Source organism: Cupressus sempervirens, chromosome 9 (assembly GCF_028749045.1).
Source record: "Cupressus sempervirens isolate cs-2001-9-10 chromosome 9, ASM2874904v1, whole genome shotgun sequence".
In the NCBI taxonomy this organism is placed as follows: Eukaryota; Viridiplantae; Streptophyta; class Pinopsida; order Cupressales; family Cupressaceae; genus Cupressus; species Cupressus sempervirens.
This window is the reverse complement of record NC_143126.1, coordinates 383,901,905-383,924,198: the sequence shown is the minus strand read 5'-3', so window position 1 is coordinate 383,924,198 and position 22,294 is coordinate 383,901,905. Positions and strand designations below refer to the sequence as shown.

Here is a 22,294-nt window from a genome sequence, read left to right as displayed (position 1 = left end):
GGTCTAAGATGAAACACAAAACCTCCAATTACCTAGCAGCAGATTTATCCAATGAAAACACTGCCCCTTCAATCACCCGCAGATCCCAATCAGCTCAAACGTTGGTCATAAATGAATCGCTTCACCAATGAGCAATGGCATCCAGGACATATAGATGTTTTGGACAATGCTGAAGGTCATACACTACATGAAATCGATAGCCACGCATATCCAATTTCGAAATCTATCAATTTCTATAGCAATTCCCAAAAATCCCTCATTCATAGATTGTAATGTCCTCTTTTTCCCTTTTTAGCATTCATAGCATGATGTTGTCGTTAGCCTATTTCCCCACGGTCCTGTAGGCTAACCAGGACATTAAAGGGGCTTAGAGGCTATTTGGCTTAGTTAGTTTCAGTTGCAGGTCTTTTTGAGGGGTTTTGAGGCAACTTTGGGCATACTTACTATTTATAGTAAGTCATCTTGGATATGGTCGGACATCCAGTGGCAGTGGTATGTTGATGTTAATTGTTTAAAATCAACAAGAAGACTTGTTTATCATTGATAAGATTTGTTATGCATTGATAAAGCTATTTTATAAAGTTAAATTTAAATATTTAACTTTATTAATGCATAGACTATGGTTTGTGGGAAATATTTAAATTAAAAGAGTCCCCTTTATTTTATAACACATTGGAGACATAAGTTACATAAAAGGAGTGATGTTTTATCCCACATTGAGAAAACGAAGGATTGAGCTCTTGTGAGAACATTATAAAAGAAAGGGAAGAGCTTCTTTTTAGTATGCTTGGGAAAATCAAAAAAATTGAGAAATTTTCTGGAGATCATGTCTCAATAGTTTGAAGGACGAAATCCCTTCAAGCTGAAAATCTTGACGCCATTGAAAGATATGGTCTTGAGATTCAATAGGGTAGCAGTTTGAAAAAAGCAGATACAAAAAAGTAGCCCGAAAAAGCAGAACCGAAAAAGCAGGCCGAAAAAGTGGAACCGAAAAAGCAGTTCGAAAAAGCAAATCGGAAAAGCAAAACAGAAGGGGCAGCATTGAAGAAAATTATTACAGCCATCTACAACGAGGTTCCTTTATTAGTATTGTTTTTTTAGGGTGTTATAAGTTTCAACTGTAAGTGTGCATTATACCAGCATTATCATTTTGTAATCCATGCAAATGCCAAAGTCTTGGCCATATTTCATGAGCATTGTATTTTTTCATTGCAATTAAGAAGATAATAGTTGCTGGTGTCATTTAAGCAATTTAATATCATTATTTATTAGCGAGTTAGTTTGCATACCAACTGTTTGTAAAAATGCCAGTTGGCTATAGGTGTTCATTTCTCATGCTTAGATCATATATATGCACTGAATATTGTCAAAATTAGTAGCACACTCATGTTAGGTCATTGTGTAGTCCATTATAGTCTTCTAGCACAAGATTCTCATTGATGCAAAATTGTAAAAAGAGTCATTTAAAGCCCGCTGAAATACTATATCAGTCATACATCCCTTGCATGTGAATTGTTTGATGAAATTCCTTGAGCCTTCATCAGCATTTTTTGAGAGCAGATTTGAGGAGGGTTATTACAGTGGTATCAGAGCTTGCTTGCAAAGTGTTTGATGAAATGTCAAACCACTGAAGTATAAAGATTTTTGGTGTTTGAAGAAGTTATAACCTATTGGGGTTATTACATAGATCCACAGGATACCTCTAGCAAACAATCTCCCTACACACAGATTAAACAATAGGAGAATTAGCAAATAGTTTTACCACAACAACTAAACTCTTTGCAAAGCAATCCTAGACTAAAATCTTAGATTCGAATCTACAATACTTCAGCTATAAATGCAATGGAACAACTCAGAATTTAGACCCTTATACTTCAGCAAGGGCATAAAAATCATAATTCAGAAAAGCCACAAAGGCAACAAATGCAAATAAATATTCAAGTGTGCTTTTCCCAATGAAATGAGCTCATATTTATAATGCCTTTGTTGACAAAAATTTCCAAAAGAACTCAACTTCTGAAATTGTGAAAGTTTCCTAAAAGAACTCAACTCTTGAAACTTTCCAACTTAACTCTTTTGGCAACATTTAATACTTGGCTTAGGCATAATATTAAAAAAATAAATGGCCCCTTCCAATGATGACTCAACGCTCAAAATTTGTGATATTATAAAATTAAATTATAACTTTATAATAAGTCATTTAATGATAATTTGGCCACTAAAAATATTATAACTCATAAAATACTTATAATTTAAATATGCCGTTTTAAATAGGAGTCACACTTATAATTTATCCATGTGACCAAATGCACTTTCCAAAAATAGAAAGGGTCCATCTCAATCAACATCCAACTTATCACAAATAGTAAGTACACAAAACTAAGCCCAAATGAAGTCTAATTTGAGCCAAACGAAGACCAACCGGTAACTTATTGAACTGTGGAGAAGATAAGACCCTCCCAAGCCAAGTCACTGCCTCAGAAGACCCTCTTGTTAGAATATATAGTCCACCAATATAACTGAGAGGGGATGGGGGGGTGAATTTGTTATCCAACTATTATCACAATTATCAACCTTAATAAATCTTAACCATATGAGCAATATAATCAGAAACCATAACAAGATACACATGCACAATAACACCAGATATCTTTACCAGGGAAACCCTTGATCAGAGGGAAAACCTTGGTGGGGATGGTACCCACAAGATGATGTACTAATAAAAATATTCCTTGTTAGAGGATGGTCCCTGTTAGGAGTCTATGAAATACATTCAGTACATATGAGTCCCTGTTAGGAGACTTTGAATCCTCATTAGGAGATTCCAACCCTGTTAGGAGTTGTGCCAACCCTTTTAGGAGTTGTAGAAGGCAGATAGACCCACTATCCAAACAACTTCAGGGGCAAGACCAATGAACGCACTGTCCAAATGATCTCCGTATTATTCTTTGTAGAATAATAGTAATGAATAGTACTGCTCCTTCCTTTTCCTCTGTCCTGTCAACCAGACTTCTACTCCTTCAGTTCTTGTTACTAGATCTCAACTCTCACATCCAATAATCCCTTGGAACGCTTTCTCGCATTCATTAAACACTCTGCTACTTTTCCTACTTCCTTGCACACTTCGCAATTGATGTATTTTGATTTAACACACTTTGCAAACAAGGAAAACATCTTTCTTTTATACCATATCTTCAAAATAATTCCTTGAGTTGGCCTTGAGGCTTTCCCAATTACTTATAATAAGATAATTAATTAATTCATAATTACAATAGCACTGTTAGCTCACAGTCTATACAACTTTTCATAGGTGTGATACTAGGGCTTGCGCACTTGCTGACATCATCATCAGACTATCTTCTGTCACTGGCTGACTGTGCATCTCCAAATTATATCTCTGCTAAAAGATATAATGTAATCATCAGAAACTACTTAACAATTACTTTGTCTCTGCATTGCTTTCTGTAAATTAGGTATATCTTCTGTACATCTTCGACCTTCTTAATGTGTACTGAACCACGTCATCAGTACACAATGTAGAATATGTCCTTGACCGCACATCAACAGACAAGCAAAACCTTGTTCGTACAACTAAGATCTCTGTCTGCTACTCTGTCAGTCTTACTGCTATGTTGACATCAATGACAAACATAATCATGAATACAACATGTCAATACTCTCCAATGCTTAGGATACTCCCCCAAGGAATACCATCAGCATTTGTGCTAACAATCTCCTCTTTTGGCATTGATGGCAACATAGTTGAAAAACATCTAAGTTCTAAGAATACCAAATAGTACTTTGTTGCTGCTGCTGTTCTCATCTTCTCAAATCCTCTTCTTTAATCAAATTTGAAATCCTCTGGAACATTGCTTTGTTCTTCTTCTTCTCTTGGATCGGCAATAGTTGTTCACACTAAGCAACTCACAATATATGCTACATAACTCTCCATGCATATTTGGAAGATGTACACTTCTCCCCCATTCATGCTCTCTTCTCCCTTCTCCCTTAAGAGATAGTTTTCCATGCTCTCTTCTCCCCCATTGACATCAATGACAAAGGTCTCATTATGTCAATTTACTGCTCCAAGTCTTCAACTAGTTGAAGTGTCCAAAGACACTGTTCAAGACCAAAAACTAAGAGTCCTCAATGACTCAGCTCATCACAGATACTCCCCCATACAGGAAGCATCAACATTCCATCCAGTCTAATGATAGTGCTTTGTACCACTGGACTGATGCAATCTCTGCATCATCTACTTTAAAATAGGCATGGGCATAACCCCAAGCATACCTCTCAGATACTCAAATGTATCTTTAGGTAAATGTTTTGTATAGATATCTGCAATATGATCTTTTGTACTCACATACTCTAATTTGATCTTCTTTTCTACTATATTTTCTCTCAAAACATAATACTTAATAGATATATGCTTAGTCTTAGAATGCAATATACGATCCTTAGACATACTTATTGTACTTGTGTTATCACACTATATGACAACAGGTTTTGAGAATTCTATTCTAATATCCTTTAGCATCTACTTCATCCACATAACTTGATTATAGTTATTTGTTATTGCTACATACTTTGCCTCAGCTGTACTCTGCGAAATATGGTGTCGGAGCACCTAATCCTAGAGGTCACTATGAGATATATAAAGTTTTTGAGTCATTTAAAGTCAATTATATGATGTATTGATTCATTTTGAATCCATTTGTAAAAGTGTTGACAAGAAATGTAAGCATGTGCACAATATTGCTCAAGTTGTCAAATAGCTCATGTTTAGGTCTACATGGTCAAATTTGTATAAAAGATCCATGGAAAGGTAAAAGAATTATAAAGGTCTTAAATATTCCATTTGGATATGTATAGAGAGGTTTGACAAAGATTTGAAGTCATTTTGTCAAAAATGTATAAGTTGCACAAAAAGTTGTAAAATGCAACATTGAGAAAGTTGCTAACATTACAAAAATGATGTAAAAAGGTAGATGGTTGGTCTTGGGGGTAGTTAGGAAGGTTTCTCTCTATCAAATGGATATAAATACCATTGTATGATCAAACCAAATCAGATTTGAAAAGAAATATTTTGATACTTTTTTGGTGCATTCTATTGTTGTTGTTTTGATTGGTCTTTTAGTTTTAGTGTTGTTTCCAAGCCTTGTATAGTTTTGTATAGCCTGTAAACCATGCAATATAGTAATGGATAGATAGAATGATGAATCCTCCTTCTCATGCTTTTGGTTTGGTTCAATTTTATTTAGAAATGAATAAGTTATGAGCATTTTGGTGAAAGTGGGTATTTGCAGATTTGAGATTCCCTGAATACATTCATGTTACAGTGTGTGGTACAAACACATTTTGGAGATTCAAGACCTCTAATAATACTCATTGAAAGCCATGTGAGTTATCTTTCATTTCCTTTTGGTTTGAGTCGGTTTTATGTAGATTTGTGAAGGTTATGCATATTTTAATGGAAACTGGTTTTTAAAGATCTCCATTGGAGTTGCAGGCAATGATTTGTGCTTGAAAAATTATTTATGATTGGGAAAAATAAATTGCTTACATATTCTTAAATTAGATTCATAAGCTTTTTACATGGAATTGGTTTGGTATCATTTGGATTCATTTTGATGAAGATATGGGATGCCCTATGTAGGGTTTGGTGTTTTAATTCTGAATTATGACAGGGATATGGACCAAAATTTGTAGTTTGAAACAATAATTGTTTGAGGAATCAAATGGGGTCCTCAGACCTCAAGATTTGGTGAGGTGATAGTTATTGTAGTTATCTACAAAGTTTATTGTTTCCAGAAATTTTGGTTTTGAGTTTTAGTGGGTCAAGTGACTCAATTCTTGGAAATTGTAAAACTTGGGACAGTATTGAAGTTGTTTGTTAAAAGAAGCAAACAAGTAGTATTTGCCTTTTTTCAATTATTTCAATGAAGATTAGATCATCAAGATCTTAGACAATTGTTTGGTTTGTAAGATGCTTTGCATCAAAATACATTCTTGTTTCTTGCTCAGCCAAGAAACCAAACTTCCTCTAAGAAAGAATGCTCCACCACTAGTGCTCTTTCTATCATCCATACTGCCTGCCCAATCCGCATCAGTATAGGCACATAAAGTGAAATATACCATATCCCATAACTAGATGTTCCCTTCAAATATCTGAATATCCTCTTTATTGCTGCATAATGATGCTACTTAGGATCAGCTTGTCATGCCATATCCCATAATTAGATGTTCCCTTCAACTATCTGAATATCCTCTTTATTGCTACATAATGATGCTACTTAGGATCAACTTGAAATCTAGCTACAATCCCAACTACATTTGCTATATTTGGTCTGGTGTGAGTCAGATAATGCAATCCTCCAATCATGGATCTGTATCTCTTTAGTTCAATTGTCGGAGTCTCATCTTTGCTAGATAACTTGTGACCAGTTATCATTGGTGTACCAATAGGCTTACTACTTGTAATGTCCCCGCTTTCCGCTTAGCTTCAGATGCTGTAACCTGCAACCATTTGTCAGTAAAATATCAAAAATTGTATATAAAACATATTAGCAATATTGGATTTAAGTAAATACTAATCTACATACTACCCAAGCAACCCTTCCTAATCCTTCGGGAGAAATCCTTTCTCTAGTGACCTAACCCTGTGGTGAGAATTTTATCTTGATTAGGTAATTGCCATAGAAAGAGCTTGTCCCTTAGGCCTCTTTGGGATCTTTGGTAACACTACTTGGTAGAGATCCTACCTCTACCAAGTCTCTTATCTCTAACATATGCATATGTTTGACCGTTACAATATATATATTGTCCCTAAGGAATTCTTTGTAAATCCCTCTCTAAAACCTAATTTAGGATCTTGACATTTGATTATGAATGCCCTCTGGTTTCTAGATTTCTCTATAAGAGTCTTCATATTCATAATAAATATCCTTTACCAAGGTCCACTTGGTCTTTAAGAATATGAGTTCCCACTAAGTGTTGTCCATCATACCTCCGTCTGGAAAGACTTTACTTTGATCAATTGATATCAGATTTAGATGTTTGCTTTGCTATTGAATTGGCTGTTATTCCTTCTAACATGTGCGGTGTTATTCTAGTTATTCCTTTACTATTATGTTACCTTTCATCAACTTTATCTGCTCTGAATGGTATTTATATGCACTGTCGATACTACACCATCAACTCTTGTGTAATACCCGCTTTTATATGATGTCGCGTAACTCCTGTTTGTGACACTAGCTCGTCCTTTAACTGTTGTCTGCGCTGGGGTTGATTGGATTATCGGTCTTCGTTTTGCACATGAGTGTTTGTCTATTCAACGGTGTTTAGTATATGCGATACCTCCAGATGCGATTTAATTCTTCTTTCGTATGTGCCACTATGATTATAAACAAAGTTCTTTGTCTTGTTCGATAACATTTTAATCCATTGAATATATATTTTTTAATGTTTTTTCCCCCCACTTTTCTCCAATCTTCCAATATCCCTAGATTAATATGTTTTGGAACGAATCCTTCTCCTATAGTTGTGCCTTCTCATTAGTGATTATATTTGTATTATATTTGTCCTTATAACTTAATCAGTTTATCATTTCTTGAATAAAAGTTTATTTATTGTATCAATATATTCTTTTATTGATTAATTTGTTTATTCATTTATAATATTATATTGTAGTAGATTATTTAAGTGTTTTTACAAGAAATATATATATATATATATATATATATATATATATATATATATATATATATATATATATATATATATATATATATATATATATATATATATTATTGACTTATTCTTACATTTCCTTATATTTTCAATTATTAAGTTATCATTGACTATTATCTCTTATTAGTTAATATCTTCTTTAGTCACGAATGTTGTGGATTAAGGTTATTTTGATATTTGATGAAAATGCCATCACTGTTTTGCACAATTTGCAAACCTAGAAAGAGCTTCATTTCTCCTACCAGACTCATTTCAGACTCATTCTTGATCTCATTAGCAAACTTATCACTTGCTTCATCGTTACCTCCAAATATTATGTCATCAACAAATATTACTATTATCAACAAACTATTTTTAATTTCTTTTAAATACAAATTACTATCTGCCGTACCTTTAGCAAATCCAAGTTTTGCCAAATACTTGTCCAACCTTGCATACTAGGGTTTAGGTGCTTGCTTTAGACCATATAGAGCTTTCTTTAGTCTGCATACTATATCCTTTTCTTCTATTACAGGGAATCCTTCAGGCTGCTCAATACATACCTCTTCTTCAAATTCTCCATTTAGAAAGGCTGATTTGACATCTATTTGATATACTTTGAACTTCTTATTCACTGCATATGCCAAGAACATTCTTAATGCTTCCATTCTAGCTACATGTGCATATGTATCCTCATAATCTACTCGTTGCCGTGAATATCCTTTGCATACAATTCTGACTTTATTTCTTACAACTTCACTTTGTTCATTCATCTTGTTTCTGAATACCCATTTAGTTCCTATAACATTCTTGTCCTTAGGTCTAAGAACTAATTCCCATGTATCATTCTTCACAATCTGATCTAATTCTTCTTTCATTGCTTGAATTCAATGATCATCTTTGCATGCTTCATCTACACGTTTAGGTTCAACTTGAGAAATCAGACATAATTCCTCATTGGTTCTATTTCTTGTCATCACTCATTTATCTCTGCTTTCAATTATCTTTTCTAGTGGGTGATTCTTTGTCACCTCCCTATTAGAGGTAGGAGTTGTTAACTCAACTCTTATCTCTTCTCTTGGTTCAGATCTCTGTTCTCCTCTTTGCTCAACAATTTGTACATCATTCTGCAGATCATTGTTAGTCTCAATGAAAGCTTCAACATTCTAACAATTCCAATATTATCTTCTTCTTCACCATAATTGTAATCCATCATCTTTTCCTTGATTCCAAACTTTTCATCAATCTTTACATTTGCGCATTCAACTATTGTGTTGGTTCTATGATTAAAACATTTGTAAGCTTTGCTTTTCAATGAATAACCAAGAAATATACCTTCATCACTTCTTGGATCAAACTTACCAATGTCATCATCTCTCTTAATGTAACACTTGCTTCCAAATGTTCTGAAATATTTAACTGATAGTGAATGACCAAACTATAATTCATAAGGGGTCTTGTTCATACCTTGTCTATCTGTACTCTATTCATAGTATATACTACTGTATTGACTGCTTCTCTCCAAAATGTCTTGCATACATAATTCTCAAACATCATTGCTCTTGCTGCCTTTGATACTGATCTGTTTCTCTTTTCATCAATCCCATTTTGCTCAGGAGTCTTAGGTGAAGATAACTATCTTTTAATTCCATTCTCTTCACAAAACATGTTAAACTCTCTAGAGGTGAATTCTCCTCCTCTATCTGATCTTAAACATATTAACTCAACACCGGATTCATTCTCAACTCTATTCTTAAATATTTTAAACTTCTCAAACGCTTCAAATTTTTCTTTCAGAAATGCTACCCACATCATTCTAGTGAAATCATTAAAAAAAATCATAAAATAACTTTCTCCATAGAATCTTCTTGTCTTGGTAGGACCACTCAAATATTTGTGAACAATTTCCAGCTTCTTTGTGGTAGTGAACTTCTTGCTAGGAAATGCTACCTTTTTCTGCTTAGCCAAAATACATTCTTTGCAAACAACATTGGTAGGCGTTGTTAATTTAGGCAAGTCTCTAACTACAAATGTACTACTTATCTTCACAATATTGTCAAAGTTTATGTGACAAAATGTCCTATGCCATATTGTTATCCACTTTTGCAACTAAACATGTCATTTCAGTAGGATTTAACTGAAATACATTACCTTTGGATCTTGTCCTTGTTCCAATCATCTTACCATCCTTATCCTTGATAGTGCAAGTCTTTTCTGTGAACTGCAATTGATAACCTTTATCCACCAATTGTCCAACACTCAACAAGTTATGCTTTAGTCCATTAACAAAATAAACATCATCAGTGTTAGTCTTACCATCAAGCGTAATAGATCCTATCCCTATAATGTGATAGGCTGCATTATTACCTACTCTAACAATACCTCCATCATGATTTCTGAACTTAACAAATTTATTCATATCACCAATCATGTGATGTGAACATGCACTGTCTATTATCCAATCAAATTTTTTTCAACTTGGGAAACTAGAGCTTTTTCTTCTCTAATTTCTCTATCAAGATCATCTTTAATAGCTATGAATCCTAGCTCATCATCACTTTCACTTTGAGCTCTTTCATCAGATTCCTCATCTTCATTAGCATACAAACAATCTCTCTCTCCTAGGCTTAAACTTTCCCTTATACGTTTTCTCCCTCTTAGGACATTTAGATGCATAATGACCAAACTTATTACAAGTCCAACATTTAAAGATCTTCTTACCATCTTTTTCTCTTCTCACAAGAAGGGCTATACCTTCTTCAATCTTCTTATCTTCATCAGATTTGGTTCTACTGCTGCTAGCGAAGTCTCCATGAGTGCTTGCACTTATAGATAAACTTGGCCTGACATTTAAGACACTGAAAGACGTCTCCACTCTTGTTAAATATCCAGATTGTCTCAAACCTGCTTCTGCTGCTTCCAATCTTCCAAGCAACGTTTCTCTGGTGAATTTCTCAGTACATGGTATAAGTAGTTCAATCATCTGTGCTACTTGTTTGAATGGTGGTGTCAAAGTTTTCAGAATCTTGCACACCACTTCATGTTCTTCCTTGGTTCCACCATAAGATTTAATTCCTGTAGCAATCTCTAATATCTTACCAATATAGCTTCTTACAAATTCATCTTCCATCATTCTAGCATCTTGAAATGAACATATCCAACTCTACAATCTGATCCTCTTTGAATGTTTATCACCTTCAAAAATAGATTCTAAAGTAATCCAAATCTTATGAGATTTTTGAAGTGACTTTACCTGACTGTATTCATTCTTTGGAAGAGCTGATAGTAAAGCTTCTCTGGCTCTCATGTTACACATGAATAGATCTCTTTCTGCTTCACTGCATACTTCAAGTTTCTCTTCTTCTACAATTTCCTTATCGCCTTTTGTCAAAAGCCAATAGCCTAGAGCCATAAAAAGAAAATGAGTCTTCATCTTCTCCTTCCAACTGTCACAATTGACCCCATCAAATCTAGGACTATCCTTTCTAAAAAGATTCATCATAGATCTCCCAAAGCTGTTAAGCTTTCTCTTCAAGGACCTGATGCTCTGATACCAATTGTTAGCACATGTAATCCACCACTATGACTTGTGGGGGGGGGGGGGGGGGGGGAATTAGTTATAAAACTATTATCACAATTATCAACCTTAATAAATCTTAACCATATGAGCAATATAATTAGAAACCATAACAAGATACACATGCAAAATAACACCAGATATGTTAACTAGGGAAACCCTTGATCAGAGGAAAAACCTCAATGGGGATGGTACCCACAAGATGATGTACTAATATAAATATTCCTTGTTAGAGGATGGACCCTATTAGGAGTTTATGAAATACATTCAGTACATATGAGTCCCTGTTAGGAGACTTTGAATCCTTATTAGGAGATTCCAACCATGTAAAGAGTTGCGCCAACCCTGTTAGGAGTTGTAGAAGCCAGATGGACCCACTATCTAAATAGCTTCAGGGGCAATACCTGTTGGTTATCAAAATCGCCGTTAAAAATCTACGAGCCTTGCCTGCTCGATGTTGGGTATCTAACTGATTTTGGCCAACTTGACAAGATTGAATCAAATCCTCTGCGCTTTTGGTTCCGCTGGACCAAGGCTTCTTTACCCTAATCCTGGATGACAAAACTTAGATCCAAGATGATTATAGCGGATTATAACATAAAACAAACTCCTCAATTGGCAAGCGTTAAGGAAACTATCTGGATTGTGATTATTGATTATTTATCTTCAAACTTTGATTACTTCTTTTAAGATTTATGTGTTGCTGAAGTGAAAAAGATAGACAAATTACTAAATGAAATCAAATTGCCAAAGAAAAAGAATAGAGACATGCTAGCATTGGATTCAAAATTTATGAGCAAGTTTATGATCAGTGCTGAATTTTAATTGGGTGATAGAGTCAAACATACATTTCTTACATACAACTTTATAGTATTGATGGTATAATATTTGTTAATAACTTAATTAATTCGATGTCATAAATTTTCACACTTCGGCATATTCGAACTAGTCTATTATGATTTAACTGTTATGTGGACACAATAGCTACAAATAATGGGATAGAAATTATATCTTGCACTCTTTGTATAGGTCAAATCCGAACAGCAATGAAATTTTTTAATGTACTTATCAAATTAATTAATTATAAACAAATGGACAACAAGACCATAAAGGACGAGTTCTATATATTTCAACTCTAGAACAAATAAAATTTCTTATTGAATTTGCTGGACAAATCGTGCTGAAGACACTTGATGTTTTGATGCTCTATCCAACACAATAAGATCCATACAACGCCTGGAAATAATACTCAAAAAATCAGAATCTCCTTTGGTTTGTTCAGATCTCCAACTCCTCTTTTAGACAGAAGGATTCCAACAGTATTGGTAAAAAAATTTACAGATTATAAATGAAGTGGCCTCAATGTTCCTTAAAAAAAAAACGATCAAAAAGTATCTCCTTGGTTTGGCTTTACAAATATTTATAAACATTGAAAAGGTGTCGGTTTCATTTCTAAAAATCGCACCTTTTCACAACATACAATCGACCATTGTCAAATGATTACATAAGTAAAATTCTTAGCATAATTCAAATTTTCTCAAACTTGACCGGCGGTAATCTAAATGTTTTGAATAATTTGAACTACACGCGATAATCCTCTGCTCCATATCTGCGATGGCATCTCTCTGCCGTAATGGTAAGGCGTTCAAACTTCAAGTTGATTAATTGTTCAAATTGCTTGCTCCAACTTCTATGGGAATCTAAATGCGCTCCATCTTTCGTGTTTTTTGGGTGCAACATCTCGCAGGGTCCCTTTCCTGCAAGGTCGACTCATGTAGTTTGCCTGAGACCTCCTTCCATCTCACGCCCGTTAAGATCCATGTTCTGAGTTTTTTGCACTGTATATCCACATGAGACAGCCTCCAACCTACAACAACAAAGAAAAAGAAGCAAACATCAACATGAAATATAATCTCAACATCCTGGTTACTGAATGTGAATGTTCCAGGCGGCAAACCCTCTGCCCGATTTCTTTTGCTCTTCCTGACCCAGACTCAATGCACATCTCTCCATCACATGGTGCCATTAGGTAGATTACGCTAAAGCATACAGGAATGATTAATAGAGTCTATACGTTCAAAAATTTATCCTCCACTAGCCCGACCATCATTAACGGTTTTGATTCTATAAAACTTCCTTCTCATAAGTAGTTTGCTTCTCCTTAAGCGCTGATAAATTCGAATTGTCCCTCCAATGTGGTCACAGGAGTGAATAGCGTGTGCTGTAGATTTCTATTCTCTAGCGCTATTATAGTTGCCTCCGTAGATATTTCAAATCATCTGGCTATTGTCTCCGGTAACATTCTCACCTCTTCCAAACTCTCCACACCTATAAAGAAACCGCTAATGAATGGCAAGAAATATCCATCAAACAAAAGCTCAAGCATCTTGTGATACGAGCACAACAGATAGGATAGTTCGCCAAATTTTGGCTGCATTCCTAGACTGGTGCTGCTCAAAGCTCCAGGCTGGGATACTGATGGCTGACGGGAACTTGACAAAAAAGCATCATGTGAAATCACTGATAATGGAGGACAAAGTGGTACTATACTTGGAATCTTTCCAACTTTTCCCCCCAAAATGTTAAGTTCTATTGTTGCTTTATATTGAAATGGGGTTTCCATAAGTGCAACAAGGGAAAACTCAGCTTCCTTCTGAGATTGCAATAGGTTACTTGACATAAGTTTTGCGAAGTTCACAAATTGGAAATTGTCAAATGAACATCGAGTGATTTTATCATCAAATTCCTGCATTTTTTCCCACGGCTCATCACCAACTTCGACCAAAACTATTGATAATGCATATCTACTTGCAGAAACTATAGCATCTATTGTCTTCTGTTCCTATGGGCTTAACTGCCCAGGCTTTAGATCACTACTCTTGCTTACCTACCCATCAGCAACAATAACAAGAACATGATACTGGCCACCATTCTTCTCTACAATATCCATTGCAACCTCAATAATTGGAGCAAAAGAAGTTGGACCCGACAATGAAAAATGCGGAACAATCTGCAGGTAACGTGATAGTGTTTCTTCAAGCCCACAGCAGGGTTGATGATCCTTAAAAAAGCTAAACATAGTATAATCATGTATTGATACATCACCAAAACTAAAACAAGGGATTAGATTGTCCTCATCAAAAGATGAGAAAGAACGCCCAATGATAGAAATAGCCTGTTCATAGGGATTCAGAATGTCCCCAATTGCATGCAAGCTCCTTCCATGGAAAGAGTGCTTTCCTGACCACTCATTGCTCTTAGTGAAGTCAATACCAGCACTGAAGTTAGAGGACTCAAGCCCGGACTCTCTCAAGGCATTAGTCACTGATTTTATTACTATTCTTTAGTTGCTCAATTTGCTATTGTTCTAGAAAATATTGTTTATCACCAAAATCCAGATAGGACATGAATCTATTATGCATTTCAAAAAACTCATTCTGTCCATACAACAATGAAGCTCTCTAATATTGACAATACCACTTCATCATTCGTCTCCTATATGATCTCACAAATAAAAATTTAAAATTCTGAGCTTCATCAAGACCAATGAACACTGTCCGAATGATCTCTGTATTATTCCTTGTAGAATAATAGAAATGAATAGTACTGCTCCTTCCTCTTTCTCTGTCCTGTCAACCAAAATTTAACTCCTTCAGATCTTGTTACTAGATCTCAACTCTCACGTCCAATAATCTCTTGGATTGCTTTCTTGCATTCACTAAACACTTTGATCCTTTTCGTACTTCCTTGCACACTTCGCAATTGATGCATCTTGATTTAACACACATTTTGCAAATAAGGAAAACATCTTTCCTTTATACCATATTTTCAAAATAATTCCTTGAGTTGGCCTTGAGGCTTTCCCAATTAATTATAATAAGATAATTAATTAATTCACAATTACAATAGCACTGTCGGCTCACAGTCTATACAACTTTTCACAGATGCGATACTAGGGCTTTTGCAGTTGTTGACTTCATCATCAGAGTGTCTTCTGTTATTGGCTGACCGCGCATCTCCAAATTATATCTTTGTTAAAAGATATAATGTATTCATCAGAAATTTCTTAATAGTTACTTTGTCTCTACATTGCTTTCTGTAAATGAGCTATATCTTTTGTACATCTTCGACTTACTTAACGTGCACTAAACCACATCATTAGGACACAGTGTTCCTTGACTGCGCATCACTAGACAAGAAAACCATTGTCCGTCCAACTAAGATCTTTGTCTGCTACTCCGTCAATCTTTATAGACTTACTGTTATGTTGACATCAATGACAAACACAGTCATGAATGCAACATGTTAATACTCTCCAATGTTTAGGATACTCCCTCAAAGGAATACCATCAACATTCATGCTAACACCTCTATTCACAATAATTAGTCTACGAGGATCACAATAATTGGCTAATCTCTAAAACTCTGATACTGGCAAAAATGAGGATATTACAAAACCAGTGATTATTCTTTGCAAATTCCCTCTCGTCCTGTCATGTAATGCTTCTGTTCTTTTAGTCTAGCAAAGGTTATAACCGCTACTGTTTTGGACTTCCATCTTACTTCCACGTTGATCTTGTTTTGTCCATTATTCTCCCTTTTAATAATATATAAATATATCTACGACGTTAAAGTCCAACTTCTAGCATTGTACACTTATATAGATTTATATATTGTTATTTATTGATTAAATGTCAAAAGGGTAAAATAATTAACGAATATATTATATTGTTGAAATTAGAGGCCAGGAGGGGACATTATGTCCAATAGTAACATGTACATTTACAATGCCTCCTTGCAAGCAACATACAATACTAAACTTGGAAAGCATGTGCAAAACTCAACATGCAAAACTTAACATTCAAAACATATGCACATGCAAAGCACAACTCATGGATTTCATAGCAACTTCCATTTTGGATTCCTTCATTGACTTGAGTTAACTTCAACAAATGTTGCCCACAAAATGGCATCATTGGATGCACATAAATAATTACTTAGACGAATAAATAAATGATCATGTTAGGTATTATTAAAGGTTGAGACATTTAATTCTTAACATTCTCCCACTTGTCAAACACCTTTCAAAAGCCAATAGAAATGACAAGATTTTAATTTTTAGGGGCCACGAGGTCCATAGACTCTTAACAACATCCACATTTGTTTGTGCTACATCTTTTGTCAAGGCATTTGCTATATTTTGCCAAAGTGTTTAACTTCCCCCACTGTTACCTTACCGCAACTTTACCCTCAACTCCTCTCCTTGTAATGTTGGGGAATAGGGTTCACTAGCTTATGCATGTAAACTAGGAAACTAGACACATTTCCACTCTAATTTTTGAAGGAGAGTGTATGCATAAGGCTTAACCTCTAATCTGATCGAAAATGGTCGAGAACAAGGTGGATCTAACAATCCTTGTGGGAGAGTTGAAAATGATAATGACGATATGCAAATTGAATGTGAGATTTAGGGCCAAATGTGTAGAATTTAAAGTTTTTGACAGACACAAGCAGCTATAGAACAAATATACAAACAACATTTATAGATTTGGAAAGAAGAGGTAGAAAGGAACATGTGTCTGAAATTTGGGCTAAAATGAGGAGGATTATGTCACTTGGGACGCAATTGACCCAGGAAGGCTAGATGTGAACCAAACTGGTGTATCTAGAATTAGTATGCAACTTAGAACCTTGCCCAAAAGCTTTGTCAAAAATCCCCACGACTATGTTTCTTTAAGCATTGATGACCTTGCTTTTTTCTAGATCTATGAAAGTCCAATCTATAGGTCTCTGTGCATTCGATATAAGGCCAAATGTGTGTCTCTTAATCCTACCACCAACACACAAAATAAGGAAAATGTTGGGTTGATGGGGTTTGCCTAGGGAAAATGCCGACTATTGGAATTAATAATGAAATAAAAGTTAAATACGATAGGATTAAAAGGGTGTTGTTGTGTAACAAAGGATAGATCCAAATTGAATTGCTTGAATGAAATGTTCATAGTACATACCTTCATAAGCCTTGCTCCTGTCAAAGTCTTCTTGAAGAAGTTGATGTTGACTTCTAGTGTTGACTTGATAAGAGAATGATCATGGATGCCATCATAAATTCTTGAGATTTGAAATTCGCACTTCAATGCCTTGATAATTCTTGATTACTCGCTCCATTGAATTGCATAGGAGATAGGATGCGTGATTGCATGATGTGATTTGATGTTTCAAATGAGGGGTAAGGCTTGCTTGTATACCTCTCCTCATGAACCATGTTTGAATTTTAAAAGTAGGATGACACCGAGGAGGAATTCTTGCTTACGTAATCCAAGCTTTAGAGGATTTGCATTTGGGCTCTTTCTATGGGGTCAATGGTGCTTTAAGTGACCTTGTCCAAAGTCAAAGGGCTCTAGGTGTCATTGACATGCCAAATCAGCCAGTCAAAGAATAATGGCTAGAAGGGTGGTGTGGAGATGCCAGTTTTGGGTTGACATAAGCATTATCTTAAAATGATTAGGCATGGAAGGGAAAAATGCTAAAATATATAGCCTTGATTAGCATGAAATTTTATAGGGATACAATTTATGATGCTATATTTAGCTCCCATTGTCGCAAGAGTATAAACCTGTATTCATACTCTCGGTAAAGTAGGATGCAACACTGAAAAACTTTATTTAAGATATTAAATAGGCAAAAAATGCCAAGGCACCAAGGGACTTAAAGTCTTACCAATCTAATAATATCAAGAAGAAGCAATGGTTATGCCTACTATGAGTCATGTAGCGAGTTAGTGTAGGAAGAGTCAAATAGTATAACAAGTTGTGTTATGCTAGTCAGCTCAACCAAAAAAGCCAGTGCCAAAAATTACAAAGAAAAAGTTGACTATGAAATTTGATTGTGGTGTATGCATGAAATTTAACAAAGAGTGGAGTGTGTACCCACGTTAAAGAAATTGTATGCCTTATTGGGAGCAATTGTTTTAAGATAGCATGCATGCATCAAAAAGACCAACATGTTGCCACAATGATGTGCCCCAAGAAAGGACAAAATCAAGGATAGTAAAGCACATGACAAAAAGAGAACACATTAGAGATCCACCAACTGGGGTCATTGTATGCATTTGATAACTCATGTATATCATGTATTATTTACATTGAATTGACCTCTTTTCCAAAGGTAGTGGGATTACAAGCACAAGAAAAACACATAAGAAAAACAAACTAATTTATTTTTGGATCAACAATAGAGACCAAAAAGAGAGATATTTGGACACTTTGCATTGTCCCCAAGTAAACAACACAAGCATATTTACAACAATACATATGTATGACATAATATGTATGTGACATATAGAAGAATTGAGATACAAACAAAGGACTGTTACAGGCAGTATCAATCCATATATTACATTGTGTCCATAGAACGACAAGGATCATACAAAGAAAGCTTAACATAATAAAAAGATATATCAAGCAACACATCACTAGGGAAGTACATTACATGCAAGAAAACACATAAAGGAATCTAAATTACACAAGTGAAACTAGTCAAGTAGGTCATCCACCTCCCAATTTTTCCTAACATCACTTAGGGATGGTAGACAAGATGCAAGAGGAGAAACAACAATAGTAATAAATGGAGCTATTGTGAGTTCCAAATAAGGCCCATGCTCTAATGGTGAGTCACTTTGTTTGTCGCTAGGATCTAGGATTAATTCTTTTGAATTTCTTGAAGAATGTTCATGATTGATTTCAATAACCTCATATATACCATCAAAATCTTTAGAATCAACATTATTAACATTAATAACTTTATCCTTCATAGCATTCTCAAAACTAATCAAAATAGAATCTTTTGTACAAAATGAGCAATCACTTGTTTTAGATAATTTTAACTTTTTAGGACGATCTTCCTCCCTTGGGCTAGGCAAAGGTTAGTCTAATGGGATCAAGTTAACATTTGACATCTTAGAGGAGGAAATGGTTTCGGAAGCAAGTTAATGAGTCTTGGCGCTACATTTTTGTCGGCAATCTCGCTATGATTTCTCTTGGCTCAGCTATAGCTTTGCAAAGTTTTGGGATCAATCAGTAGAGGCTCCTTTTCTTCCTTCCTAGGAGGAGGAATGGAATCGACCTCACTAGGTTTTGAGATGTAGGATGCTGGGAGTTTGTAAGACAGAAGGTGTAGGAAGAAGTTCAGGTCCAAGATGTGGAGATTGAATATCCTTAGGTTTACTCAGGGGTTTTATCTTTTCATGTTTGAATTTTTGATAAGATAAGAAATGGACAACTTGTTGGGGTTTCAAAGGTTTAGGTTTTTGAGGCCAAAAGAAATCAATGGTGAAGTTTCCATGTCGGCTCAATCGTGATTATGCACCCGTCATGAGGAAACATAAGACACTTATAAATGGTAGAAGCTAGATAGCTTTTATAGACTTGAGCCATTGATGTCCCAATCTCACATGAAATTGATTAGAGATAGGGATAAGGGAAAAGGTAACATCTAAGCACTTAGCATTGACTAACAGGAAGAGTGGTATAACCTTATGATAAGACAAGGAAAACTATCATTAGTCATAACATCGGATTTGTCATTTGTATCTTGATGTGTTGGTTGTGTAAAGAGTTGTTGTTCAGTAATAACTTTCACCATTCGTGAGCAACTTCCTTTAATTTTTGCTGTAATGTATTGGGGTCCATCGGGTGACTCAATAGTTTCCTTTGAATCAAAGGTAGTGTGAGGTCTAGGCTTAGATTTAGGTTGCTTAATAAGGTTCACATCATTGTTGGTCTCATCACACATGTCATTAGCTTTTACATTTTTCAGGTTTGTTAGGTTGAACAAAATTGGTGGAATGAGAAGGCAAAGGATTAGTAAAGATTTGCAAGTTTTGATTAGGGTGCTACGAATTTGTTTCCTATATCATTTATACCCCCCACAGTTATAGTGTTGGAATCAACAAAGTTTTGGATAAAAAATTTCAACCTAAAACTCTTTTCAGTATCATGGCCTGTTTGACGATGGCATTGGCAAAAGGATCTACGATCAAAGGAAGCTAGGAAGGACTTGAAAGTATCTGTTGGCTTGATGAGAGGAAGCTTCATGACATCAGCATTAATCAATTTAGGCATGATGCTATTCAGTGATTCAACAAGAGTAAATTATAATTTGTAAACATTGATGATAAAAGGGCCATACTTGATGATGCTGGTGCCACCTGTGTATTGCGATATGATTTGAAGAATTGTTATTGAATCTTGATGAAATCTTTGTTTTGTTTTTGGAACTTTGGAAACAATTGTTGAGCAACATCATTCTTATTAAGTGGAGCGACTGATGAAGATGATTCAAACTGGCTCACGTGAATTTGATAATTATGACGCTTATACGCAATTGTGTAAAAGACGTAAACTTCGAAAACGAAATTGTATCTGTATTATCCTTTTGAAAATTAGTAATGAAAATTCATTGAACATCTAGATGAAAAATCCCACATAGGAATTCTGAGGCAAATCCTAAAGTTTGTTTACTATATTGTCTTTGGTGAGTGATTGCTATAGAAGTTTCTAACTATTTTGTGGTATTTGGAATTTATGGTTTTTTTATTTTTTCTTGTTTTCTGATATATATATTTTTTCAGGTTTTCAAATACAATGCTTACAATAAAGATGAAAGGAAATGATGCTAAAAAATTAACTACTCTACCAACTCCTATGAACACTGAAAATCTGATTTTATTACAGTTGAACAACTACTAGCAATCTGTACCATGGCTGTACAACTCAGTATAGGGTAGTCAACAACAATCAAAGTGCTAAATGAGCAGGGATCTCATTTGGAAATCACTGTGAAGCCCGTACCAATGCTGGAAATCTGACTTCATGTAAGTTCTGATGATGACTGCTGCAAACTACCACTCCAATGTCCACCTAGATATTAGTGTGAGCTGCCTGGTAGCTGTAAGGCTGGTAATTAATGCCTGATGATGTCTTTTTCAGTACTGTAGGTATCAGATCTGCAACCAAATGATGCAAATTTCTGTCTAGAATTGCCTTTCAAACCCTCACACCAACCTAAGAAACTTCCAAGAAGTGGTACAGCTACGAATGACTGCTTGTAAGCATCATAATTTGAAACACCATAATTGCCTACTTATGCTCTTATCTGCTAATATGATAAACAATATCCACTCTTCTCAATCTGATCCACAAAAAGGATCCTGAACATGCTCGAAGAATTCTCAAATTGCTCTTTCCATCTAATATAATGCTGAGAATCCAATCTACAGGCAAGCAGGGGGTACGTCCAGCTTGGTGTCTTCAAGGATTTTGATCCTTGAAGAGCAAATTTGCTGAAATCAGAGCTCCAACTCAATCTCTAGTACACATAATGGAAACCTGGAGGTCCAAAATGAAACCCCAACTTCTCTTTTCTTTCTCCATCTAGTTTGAATTCTTCTAGGGTTTTCTTCTTTTATTTCAACGACTTTTTAATAAAATATTTTCCTTCTCCCTAGTTGGAACTTCTAAGGCGTTGTTATACATTATTACATTGGTCACCTTATTTTAAAACAATATGTAATCATCTTCCTACAGAAATGGGCCCATTATTGAATTATTTAATCCCAACTTAGAATATATTTAAATATTTTTCAATTCATTCATAAAATGCCAATCTAGACATAGAACTAGAATCTGACGTAAGCCACCTACCTGATCACGAACGATGTTTGAGTTCTGCATACTGATTGACAGTTTCTCCAAAAATTAGGGGTCCTCCCTAAATAGTAGGAGACTGTTTCCAATCAAATGAATTCACTCAAAAGGGATCCTGCACTGCTCCATGGTCCTCTGGGTGGTCAACCAGTCAACTGATAGACCTACCTAAAAAAAGGTCTTCTAACTAAAATTTAGGGGGCAGTCTCAAATCATTTGGAGTAGTCCATAGACACCCTGAAACTAACTCTCAATCATTCTCTAAAATCAAGGACCCCTC

At 35.1% G+C, this 22,294-nt stretch overlaps 1 protein-coding gene and 1 pseudogene across 1 annotated transcript in view; one reads left to right on the top strand and one right to left on the bottom strand.

Annotated features, from left to right (window-relative positions):
• Window positions 1-22,294, top strand: part of ABP1 (endoplasmic reticulum auxin binding protein 1) — a 189,366-nt gene that overhangs the window by 22,895 nt on the left and 144,177 nt on the right. The gene's annotated exons all lie outside the window — the stretch shown is intronic.
• On the bottom strand, window positions 13,584-19,998 carry LOC149538870 (E3 ubiquitin-protein ligase RGLG2 pseudogene; annotated as a pseudogene).